The following is a 12,704-nucleotide window of genomic DNA, read 5'->3' as shown; positions in this document are numbered from 1 at the left end:
TATATACACACACACACACACACACACACACACACACACACACACACATATATATATATATATACACACACACACACACATATACATATATATATATATATACACACACACACACACACACACACACACACACACACACATACATATACATATATATATATATATACACACACACACACACACACACACACACACTTTATATATATATCTATATTGTAACATAATAACCTCCAAAATAGTTTTGCATGCCCAGATAGATTAAATATTCAAAAACTGGTCTATTTTATCAATGGCAAGATTATTATTTTTTCTCTTCTTTTACAACTGAAGAAAAAACCCAACTAATCAAGAGAAATGGTAAGGTGCTTGGGTGAGAATCGCTAATAAAAATAATGGGGGAAATTGTTACATTTATTCTATTTGCTTATAGTTTTGAATCTGATAGGTCTGAATTTTTAAATATGCCTTCTTGAGCAGTCCTGAACAGTTGAGAAGTGGGAGTAAAAGGATGGTATAAGCGGGTTGTTTATCCTTCTTGCTTCTGCAATAGAATTTGCTCCCTTACAAGCTCCTTAGCCAGTTCTCCAAAGTGAAGTTCAGTAAAAAAAAAAAAAAAATACTTTGTCCTCTCCCTGGCACTAGGAGAAGAACTCTTTTCTCCTTCAGCCCAACACATCAGCTTGGTTTGTCCTTACAGCAAGCTGTTCCCTTCACAACTTGTTTCCTCCTTTTCCTTGGTTTTTCTCCTGAGAGCTTTGAAAGCTTCATGGGACATACTGTCCTTAGCCAGATGCCCCACAGCTGAGATCTATGAATAGGGCTGACTGTTCCCTTCCTTAAAGGAGCAACTCACCTTGATACAGGTGGCTTTATTGTTATATTATATTCAACTCATTTTCATTTTATCCTCTCTTTGTTTCAGAGGTTACACAGACTAATAAAAGAGAAAAGGATTCCATTAGTCTTAGGTAAAGACAGCTTTTGGATGTTATAGTGATATCTCACATAATTTAGTGAAACCCCACATACTTTTAAAAATAAATACTGTTTCCACATTTTAGACACTTTCCTAAGAGTCTAAATTACCTAAGATTGGCATCTGCCTGAAAATTAGAAAGCTAACAAACAGGTTTCTTGACAGTTTGATCAAAAAGAACAATACCATGCATTGACCAGGCCTATAGCTACCTGGGTGAGCAGGTAACAGTAGTGTATCACTGATGAGTTTTGTAAAATTGTGGACAAGCACTGTTAACTTTGACAAGAATGAAAAGATAGTCTTAGTAAGAAATCAAGTCCCAAGTGACAGCAAACAATTCAAGCCAAATCTGTATCTGTAAAGTTCCACTAACTCTAGCAAAGTTATGCCAGTTCTTACCTGTTGAAAATCTGACCAATGGTTGTATGGCATACCCTCCTAGATTCACACCTCGTATACTGCCATTTCATTTACATTCCCTTAAATATTTAACCACTGAATTAATCCCACTGAGGTTACAGGAATTTTAGATGCCTTAGATATTTATATTTTGGGCCACATTTCTCTCTTATCTGAAAGAGAGAGAGCTTTATAAAGGTAAGGTGAAAACAGAATTTGATTTCTCCAATATGGAAAGGAGGAACGTAGGAGTATAACACAAAAAAGCAAGTAAAAAGGAGAGCATGAGAATATGCAGGTTAAGTCTTGCACCCAATTTTTGACTACATGTCTTGAGACTTCTCCTGGATCCTTAGTATAAATTATGTGCCACCTTAATCTCAGGCTATTTTACATTCACTTACCAAGGCCTAATGTACATCATGGCTAGGGACAGAAGTTGCACAGTTTAAGTAACCAGGTACCAGTTTAAACCTGTAACAGAACAGACATTCAGTGCACTTAAATCACTTTCAAAATGGCCAATTTGGTTTAAGTTAAACCAGGATGGATATAGTATCAGACTTCACTGATTTAGGTCAAGCCAGTTTATGGAACTTCTGTACCAGACCCCCTCCCAGTTCAACTCAACTCACAGTCCTCCAGAATCCCAGGATGCTGTGCAGCCCTGGGCTGTGCTCTCGGCTCCAACAGAGCAGGGCTGACCCCGCCCCCAGCCGTCAGCAGGGACTTTTCCATCCCAGCAGCCAGGAGCCGGGCAGATTCCCCTGGCCCTATCCCTTCCTCAGCTAGGGGAAATCGACACCCCATTAGGGGCCTGCCTCCTCCTCCTCCTCTTTCTCAGTGCCAGGAAGACCCCAGCTGGGGATCTGGTGCAAGGGGTTTCCCACCCACACCTCCTCAGCTGACTGGAGGCTAAAGAGGAGCCATGGCTGGGGAAAATCACCCATCTCCTTCTCTGCTGTAGCTGGCAGGCTGGGAGGCATATTCTAGTGCCCCCCTGGCTCCTCGTACAGGCCACTGCAGGGGTCTGGCCATTTTTCAGGTTTGAAAAGCTAACATCAGTTCACTTTCTTATCAGTTCAATCTAAGCAGTTTACAGAAACCTACAAAGATTGAATTGATTCAGCCTCAGGCTTTCTGACTGTCTGTATTTAGCCCGTCTGATATATTTTCTCTTAAGTTGGCTGTAGCAATTTAGATCAGATGGTACACAGGTGTGGGTGGGCACTGTTCTAAACTTTCCATCTGTCCGCTCAACCTTTTGCCTAAACGGTTGTGAATGTGAGAAAGTGGGGTACATTTATATTTAAGAAAAACTTTATTTCCTTAGGTGGTATTTGTTAACTTTCTTGTCATTATGAGTAGTTGTGATGAGTACTAGGGAACCATTCAGTTGCATAACTTGTTAAAGACACTTGGACATAAAATCACCCTCCATATAAGCTAAATGAGGGGACATTTATTCAAATAGCTATACTCATATAATATAATATATAATATTATAATATATATAATACTCATATCTCTCATCAATTTATTTTCCTATATGACAAGTAACCCAGAGGGATCACGTATTGGCTAACCACTCAGTCTAAAGGTGCAGGTTGAAGAGAGAACTCATTTTAAAAACCTCCTGCAGAATAAAACAGCCTATACCATTAGATAAACAGCACAATTGAAAACACTCATTTTTTTTAAATATGAACTATTCCTTGTTGATTTGTGTTGGTTGCATGGCTGAATCACACCTTTTAATAAAAAAAAATATTTTGTGCATCTAGAAGTTCACATACAGGGTGGAATTCTGAAGAAGTGGAGACACATGGAGATGTGTAAGCATATTGCTGAGAGTTAGAAACAACATGGTAGTAATCCCTGCTTATTTATGTTGGCTCTAGAAATGCAGAGGAAGGTGAGGGATAGGACAACATCCTGAGGGAGAGTTTGCCAGGATTCTATACAGTAGGTTATTTAGGAACAAATGTTTATCCAATGTAGGAATAGCGGGGAATGTAAACTGAAAAGGAAATGATCCTCCAATACTAAGAAGCAGTTCATTTTAAAGAATAATACTTAAATGCCTAATTCCCTGGCCATATTTAATGTAGAAACTCAAATGATTTCAAGAGTTTCATTCTAGGTAAAGAAAACACATCGTGATGTTTTGGTCCCTCATGCTAGCATTTCCAGTAGCATGATTATGATGACTTTAATGGCACTCATTCATGATTTATGCATTGTATTTATTTAAATTTAGGATCACGGCCAAGAGTATCGTCTAAATTATATGCTTATACAGGCACACTCAGAAGCCAGTACATATTAACCTCCTGCTCCATAGGAATTTGGTTTCCTCCAATAAGCAAAACAATCTATGGAAAGCAAATGATCTATGACTCATGACTGTGAGCTTGGAGGTTCCTAAAATGGATCAGGATTTGAAAACTTTATCTCTGTTATTCATTTCCTTTCTTCCTATCTGGCCACACTCCCAGGCTTTAATAGTAACATCCAAAGTCATGAAGAAAACAACCACACCCCAAACCAAACTTTATTTGCAGAACTCCATTGTAGCCAATTCCTGCACAGGTGGACAAGTGGTAGGAGGGTGCAAGGAGCTTCCAACTCAAGTAACCCCTATGAAGTGGCCAGCCATTGTCAAACCTCTTTCATTTTAGTGAGTACAGTGCCTCACCAGTGACCCAAAAAGGGCAGAGACGGGTAAGGCTGTCTGCTCTTTCCTACATCACCCTCTGGAATGGAATGGACTACACAGAAGTTGCATATTCAGAGTGATGGAGAAAACAACTCCACCCAAAACCAAATGTTATATCCTTGCATCACTAGGAAAAGAGAAATCTAAGCTAACAATACAAACACTATTGGAAAATATGAAATCACACCAGCCTATACTATTGCAGATTTCTAAATGGAACCTTTAGTCTAACAGACTGCTTTAAACTAGTGAAATAGGTGGGCAGACCAATTTTATTACTGAGTCTGCATATGATGATGAAGACTGAAACTGGGAAGCAAAAAGCACTAACTTAAGGTAAAACCCTGGTACCAAGGGAAAATTCATATGAACTTCTACAAGGCCATGAACTTTACTGCTAGAGAAGCATGAATTATGTCAGAATAAAAAATAAATAAATAAATAAATCAAGAAACATTTTCTACTTCATTGTTCTTGACATTTAAGAGCAATACTTTTGCAGACTATCAGAAATTATAAGACCTCATCAAAAGCTGAGGAAACAAGACAAGCCTTGGGAAAAGGAAAGAAGTGTCAGAAAAATCTTCATGTTACGCAGCAAACTGTTATCATATTAGCATCTAAGCCAGTTCCACTGAAGAAAATTGGAAGACTTCAATGGATCAGGCCATTAGAATGGAACCAACATTGAGAAACCATGAACAACACTGATGCTTGAAGCAGGGGTAGGTCTAACAGGCTCTGATAGAAAAGCTGGTTGAATCATGTGTTAATTTTGTGATACTTGTCCACATAACTTAACTGAAATACCCCATTATTTACAGAAATAAGCGAATACTTTGAAAAACTCCCTATCAAATATATTACAAAGTTTAAAGATGATTCATTTGGTTTTCTCTCTTTCATATTGACACATAACGAATTATATGTTGTTACTAGTTGAGTACATAGGAAATACTGGTAGTTTATTTTGTCCTTAATCCTGACAATTCAAACAGGAATACATGTAGTGAGTTGAGATTGTTCCATCCAAATGGTGAGACATCCATTGAACATACCCAATAAACATTTGCCAACAGTTAGCAATCCAGTTGCAAATCAAATATACCTCAAGTGAATTGACTCATGTGAAGAAAATCTGGTTCATACATTAATTAATGGTTTACATTTATCCAGAGATACAGGGTTTTCCTTGTAATCTGTGATAATTGCATGGGTCTACAAAACTCGAGGTGGCTGCCAGCCAATTTTGTAAGCAGACTGCAAGGCTGGCAGCCATTTTCATGGGCCAAACACAGCAGCCCCCGCCCCCCCCCGTCTCTTCCCAAGAGGCCCTGGTAGTCCTGCCCCTCGCTGCTGATTGGCTGCAAGGGCTGTCTCTCATGTGGCCCAGCCCCCCCAGCACAAATTGGTGAAGAGGGGCAGGGCCATATGACAGACAGCTCTCACAGCCAATCAGTGGTGGGGGCAGGGACAGGCTGTGCAGCCAGGCCACAGGAACCACAAAGACAGCTATCTCCCCAGAGGGAGCCAGCATTTTATTTTTGGTAAGTTTTTTTCTTCAGGGAACTTGCCTGCGCTTTTTCAAGGAGCCCATGCTTTTTCACGGATCCTGCCCAAAATAGCGGTTTCTGCAAAAATCATGAAAATTGCAATTTTGGTAGGTCCCTACATATGGGCAATCAGCCTCATTTATTAATTCATGCATAATCAAAGCAAACTAGTTTTTAAAGATAAAATTATTTTACTTGAAAAGGCCTCTGACTTCAATTGGTGATACCAGCAAAGAATTTGGTCCATTTTAATTAACTATTTAACGCTATATGCCAGATGGAACAGACCCAAAATACCGCAAAATACTTAAACAGAATGAAAGGGGATCCAAATATGAGGTTGCATGTGGTGCAATCTCAGTCAAAGGACACCTCACACAATACCTTTCTGATTGAAACATGTCATTATCAGCTGTGACATGCCTGTCACTTTACTGGTTTGCTTGCTGCCACTGCTCAGAATGCAGACTGCTCCAAATAGCCAACAGGGGCAAACCACAAATCACATTACTACTTCTCACTGTCAAACCAAGTCAAGAAGACATAAAAGCGACGTGCCAGAATGAAATGCAAGCATTCCAATGAGAAGCTGATATTCAAAAGTCTGTGACTGTTAACTTTGCCAATGTCAGTGATTGATACTATAACTGATAACTAGCTGTGTGTCTTGAGAATGCACAAGTTGAAAATATTGAGAAGGAAGCAATTAAGGACTTTTCAAGAATGACTACTATTCTTTTATCCAGGTTGCTTTACAAAGCTGGACATCCACAAGGAATGGTCATGTGGAACTTAGCTTTCTGCCGAATTTTGGAAGGGGGCTTGGGAATGTAAGCTGCCATTATTATTCGTGGGTCAAGATGTCCAGAAAAGCACTCAGAATGCTGGAACATTCTCCTCCTCTGTCATTTTAACTGAAAAACAACACTGAATTCTGGAGGACTGTATGATGGCATCAATAAGGTCAGTCAGCCATGCTTTCCTATACATATATAGTACTCTACATAAATGTGTGTCCTGCCCAGAGAAACAACCTGACAAGATAATGATATATAGAGAATTGAAAGAATTCCTCTGCAGAATTCACCCAAAAAATACTTCCACAACCATGGTAGAAGATTCTCTGAGCACCTTCCTACCACAACAGCTAAGGTGAACAACAAAGCAACCTCTAACTGGAGATCTCCCAACAGACAGAACCACATGCTGGCCTACAACATCGACTGTTTTAGGAAGAAAACTAATGGCAAAACTCTCAACAAAAGCCAAGACCACCACAACTTCTGTCCTTCTGAAAAAAGCCATAGAGTCCCTAAGATACAACAACAACATAGTAATCAAAGTAGAAGACAAAAGAGGAGCTATAGTTATCCTTAACTGTCAAAACTATATCAATGAGGCTAACAGAGACATGCAGGGAGTGGTTCACGGCTCTACCCCAGACCCTAGCCCCATGCTATCACCACTCCACAATCCTGGGCCCGGCCCTGTCCACCCATCCCACTCCTGGATGTCACTCCCTGACTGTCCGCATCCCCATCTCATCCAACTGGCCAAGCATGCCCTGCCCACGTGGGTCATGGGCCAGTCTCCATGGAGACCCTACCTCCCCGTCTGGTCCTTCCAGTACCCCCAGCAGAAGTTGCAAGGCAGAAAGACCCAGGGCCAAATAGGATCAATTGGCACCTCCCTGCCTCCCAAGGCCTCCCTCCCCCAGGCCTCCCAGATCCCCACCAACTCCCTACCCTGGGCTCCCCCAGCTCCCCCAGCTCCCCCCCGCAGTCTCCCCTCAGTCCTCCACCCTGCTGGGTGATGTAAATAGCCATGACAGGGAGACCAAAGCCAGGTTAGCACCCCCACGCCCCGGCCTTCCACAGCTCACCAAAACTGCTTAAGTGGCCCTCCAGCCCAAATAATTGCCCGCCCCTATTTTAGATGCTCCTGAAGATTCACAAAAAAGACAACCCTGGCAGATTCATCATATCCAACTGTGGCATCCTCAGTGAGAGCTATCAAGTTTCATAGAAACCATCCTGAAACCACTTGTCACTCAAAAAAAAAAAAAGACACAAGATTTTTTCAACAAGATCCAGAACATCAACCACCTCAGCCACAACTTCCCTTTCAACAACTGACATTTATTCCAAACCATGGGCACAACTATGGGCACAGAGGTGACTCCCCAATATGCCAACCTCTTCATAAGCCATATAGAGGAGGAATTTTTAGAGAACTGTATCACCAAAACTAAACTATACCTGCACTACATAGACAATATTTTCATCATCTGTACTGAACACCTTGCTTATTGACTTATACTGCAGGTTCAACAACTACCACCCTTCAAACAATTTCTCCCTGGAATACTACAGTAACCTTGTAGACACTACATTCTACATCAGGGATGTCACCCTACAAACCACTATATAGAAAAAGCCCATGGATTGTTATACTTACACTAGCCAACTGCCCATCAAGAATGACAGGGGGAGGGGGGGAAGGGGGCTGAGATGGAGTGCTGCAACTTAACACCCCATGCTGCTGCTGTTCTGCCTCTTGCAGGGAGTGGGGAGCTGACCCCTCACCCCTGTCTGGTCCTCGGTGCCACTTGCAGGGAGTGGGGTGGTGGAGCTGAGGCCAGCACTGCTCCTCCACCCTCTGTCCAGTTCTCAGCACAGCTTCGGAATCATGGCAGCTCTCTCCCATGCTTGAAGCATTCTGATTGGCTGTTTCCATCAGCCAATCAGAGTGCAAATAAAGCATTACAGATAGACAGACAGACAGACTTAGGGTTTTATAATATTAGAATCCACAAAACCAGCAACCTTTCCAAACATGCCAGAAAAGCTGTAATCTACGGTCACGCTCTCAGATACCACCACCTCTGCTCTGAGAAGAATACTCATGACACTCACCTTGACAAACTGACAGTGGCATTTACCCAGCAAAAACACTCCAGCAGAGAAACAGACTGTATATTTGAAAGAGCCACTCAAATACCCTGCAGCAACCTACTACAATACAAGAAAATCCCCACTGACTGCACACCCTTGGCTGTCACTTACCATGCTTGACCAGATAAGAAGGATCATTAAACAATTATAGCCTATACTGGAAAAAGACCAGACCTTGAGAGAAATATTCCTGGCCCCTCCCCACTCTTCAAAAACACTTCTAACTGCACTCAACCCATCATCAGACATCAGAAGGAAACTCCCCACTAATCAACAGGCACCAAATGGGACCCAACCCTGCCTTAACAATTAGTAACAGTAGTTCTTATTTGTTATTTTTAACAATAAAAATAAATACTGCTACAACAATTACAACCCCACAATGAAATCAACAGAAGTCATAGATCCTACACATCCAGCCCCGAATGCAGTATACCTCATCTGTATTTATTAGTGGCCTGCTAATATCTCTTATATCATATCTTTATTTACATATGGAGTTTTGCACAAGCCTTTGTTCTATCTGCTATTCAGCTCTGCTGTATCTGCTTTTTTCTCAGAAACCTGAGGAAAGGTACAGTGATACCCAAAAGCTCATCCAGTTCCCTCCCAACTATTCAGTTAGTCCAATAAGAGATATCACCCACAAAAATCCAGTGCTCAGGCACAGATTCCAACAATACATGGACCCTAAGAAAGCTGCTAGTTCTCAGCCTTTTTAGACTCAAGGCACCCCTCATTAGATTCAGGGAGACTCAGGAGACTTGAGGCATGCCTCAGCAAATGCTGGCTCTTAGTTTTCACTAGTTTTTTTTACTACAAAAAATAATAAAGCAGTTTTTCTGTTGCAAAGAATTCAGAAAGACCACAGATTAAAATGTTTTAATACTATGGATTCCTATTTGAAATCTCTGCATTTATCTTGTGAATTATGTTTGCACACCTAACAGTGTTAGTCTCGTGTGACATCCCAAGGCACCCTTGAAAGCATCTCAAGGCATCCCGTCACTGCCTTAGTGTCTTGGTCACGCTATTCTGTTCATTCTTGTGATTACACTTTTTGATATTTCTCTTCCATGTTCCTTGGTGTGGGGAGGAGGGGTGAAATCTATTCTGCACTCATACTCTCACCCACATCTTCTTTTTATTCAATATATTCTTAACTCTTTCTTTCATCTATTTCTTTAACACCATCCCTTCAGTTCATGTAAAGATGCATATAATTTATTCAATGACCAGTATCCTATAAATATTCAGTGAAATCATAAAAGGCATATTTTGTTTTTTTTAATGGTTTATGAACACTGTATAAAGCTTGAACAGGCTTCCAGCAATGTATCTGAAGAAGACCTCCTAAAAGGGAAACCTTTTCTGTAGCAAGTTGTCAAGAGTCTTTATTTTCTCTGGGGCAAACATGTCCCCACAGGAGGCAACATAAAGCACAAAACGAGCAAACACATAAACAAAAAATGACAAAACCAAACTCTGTGGTCTTTCCCAGATCCTGAGATAGCACCCTGACAGGCTGTAGCCCCTAGCCTCACAGCCCTGCCTCCCTCTCCCTCCCTTTCCTGGGAGCCTTTAACTTCCTTTGGGCCAGCCAATTATTCTCATCAGCTGACCATCCTCCTAGGCTGTGCAGCAACCCCTGAAATATGTAGCCTGCAACATGCTCCCCGCAAAAGGTAGTGCACTTTTCCACTTCTTTATCTGCCCCCAACTTTCTCAGCAGAAGAAATCCATTTTCATATTTGCTGAACCTAGGTAGTGGCATCAAAAGGTTGCAATGTAAAGACAGGTACCACCTCATCAGCCAGGGATTAGCCTCCCTCATGGCACTGAACCATGTTAACAGGGCATGGTGGCAGTGGCATACCGATGGGGGAGGGGACAGGGGGGACAACATGCTGGCCTGGGGGGTGAGGCGCTGGCCGGGATCCTAATTCTTTTATCAAGTCCGACTGCACAGTCATCTTTTTACAGTCTTAAACGCCATCTCACATTTGAGAGACCACTGGACTTTGCAGTGACAACAGACACTTTTGAAAACAAGCCATGATGTCTGCATACCATGAAATGAACCACTGATAATAACTTGCTAAGCCTAAAAAGGACTTCATTTGCTTTTTTGTCATTGGCACTGGTGACTCTACCTTGTTGACCAGAGGCCTGATTTTGCCCATGCCCAGTATATACGTTAGGTATTCAGTTTCCACGTACCTCAGGTGACATTGCCCCAGATTTGCCATGTGGAGGCCATGCACGTCTCCCAGACCCTCCAAGGTTTTAACAGATTAGCATGATACATTTATGAGCCCTGCCACTTCCTCCCTAGGTGGGCTTTGTAACCTACCTTGTCTACCCTCCATAGGACCTTAAAAGGGCCTTGCCATTTGGACAACTTGCTGTCAGAGGAGAGAAGCAATAGCAAAACTTGATCTCTAGGCCTGGCATTTTTGTTATATTGATTTTGTTGTGCCTCTTGGCCCTCTTGGAAGCAAGGGACCCTAAGACATCTAGTCTTTCCTGTAGTTTCAGGTTGTACTAGACTATGTTCTGAGTCACAGTTCCTTGGGACTTCCAGGATTCTCGTAGAAGGTCCAGCACACCCCGGGGCTGCCTTCCGTATAATAATTCAAAGAGTGAAAAGTCCACACTGGACTATGGGACCTCTAGAATAGCAAATAACAAGTAGGGCAACACCTGGTCCCAGTTTTGCAACTCCCCTGCAACAAATGTATGTAGCATTCCTTTCAGAGTTTGGTTAAATCTTTTGACCAGGTCATCTGTTTGGGGATGGTACACTGAAGTCCTGACCATTCATATTGTCAATAGGGCCCAGATTTCTTGTAAAAGCTGGGATATGAAGGTCATGCCCTAATCAGTTAAGACTTCTCTTGGAATGCCTACCCATGAAAATATCTGCAGTAGCTCAGATGCCACCATCTGCACTGATGTCAAGCAGATTACAACTGCCTCAGGATCACAGATGGCATAGTCAAGGAGGACCAGGATAAACCTGGATCTTCTAGAGCTGTGTTCTAGAGGTCCTTCAAAGTCAATTGTGATTTGTTCAAAGGGTATACCCACCACCAGGATGAGCACCAGTGAGACCTTGGACACGGGCTGGGGTGCAACTAGCTGGCACTTGGTACAGGAAGCACAGTACTTTTTAATCCCTTGATATATCCCAGGCAGACGAACCTTGCCAACATACTCCCCTGCATTTTCTCTGTCACCAGGTGGCCTCCCCAGCAGATGTCATGTTCAAGCTTCAGAACCTGTCTGCGGTACCATCTCTTGATCAGTAGTTGTGACCGCCAGGCCCCTGTGGTTTTGTCCTCAGTCACCCTCATTAAGAGGTCCCCCTGCAGCTCAAAATGGGGGGTCCTGGATACATCAAGTTAGTCCCTCTTTTGAGAACCTGCATAGGCCTTTGTTAGCTCTCTGCACCCTTTAAATATTTGGCCCTAAGAATCAGTGGTGTAATGAGCTGTTTTATCTTTTCTAGCTAGTATTTCATACAATTTCTTTCATCGATTCATAGACTTTAATGCCATAGGGGGACTGTTATGATCATCTTATCTCCTGTATAAAACAAGCCATTATCTTTTATACATTCATTCCTGCATCTAGCCTATAACTTCTGTTTGAACTAGAGGATATATTTTAGAAATTTTAATCTAGAAAACTTCAAGAGATGGAGAATCCACCATATCCCTCAGTAAGTTGTTCCAATGTTTCTCAGCATTAAAGAATTTGAACCACTAATCTAAGTTTGGATAAATTATTTTATTGTGCTTTTGCTAAAGCAGAGCCTACTGGTCTTAGGAATCTTTCTACAAAGATACTCTTAGGCAATAATCAAGTCATCCCTTAATCTTGTCTTGGATAAACTAAATACGATGATTTTCTTTCTTCCTGTAACTCAAATATAGTAGCATTCACCCAAATTCAAGACAAGGTGCCCCCTCCCTACCATTCAACCAGGTAGGGGCAGAGGAAACAGGTGGCTGCTGCAGCTCTGAATCTGGCTGAGAGTCTGAGACAAGGCCAGAGTCAGAACTGCAGCATCTGCCTGGCTCCACCTCTGCCTGCCC

The sequence above is a fragment of the Alligator sinensis genome, unplaced genomic scaffold (genome assembly GCF_000455745.1).
Source record: "Alligator sinensis unplaced genomic scaffold, ASM45574v1 scaffold308_1, whole genome shotgun sequence".
Classification (NCBI taxonomy): Eukaryota; Metazoa; Chordata; order Crocodylia; family Alligatoridae; genus Alligator; species Alligator sinensis.
This window is presented reverse-complemented; position numbering follows the sequence as displayed.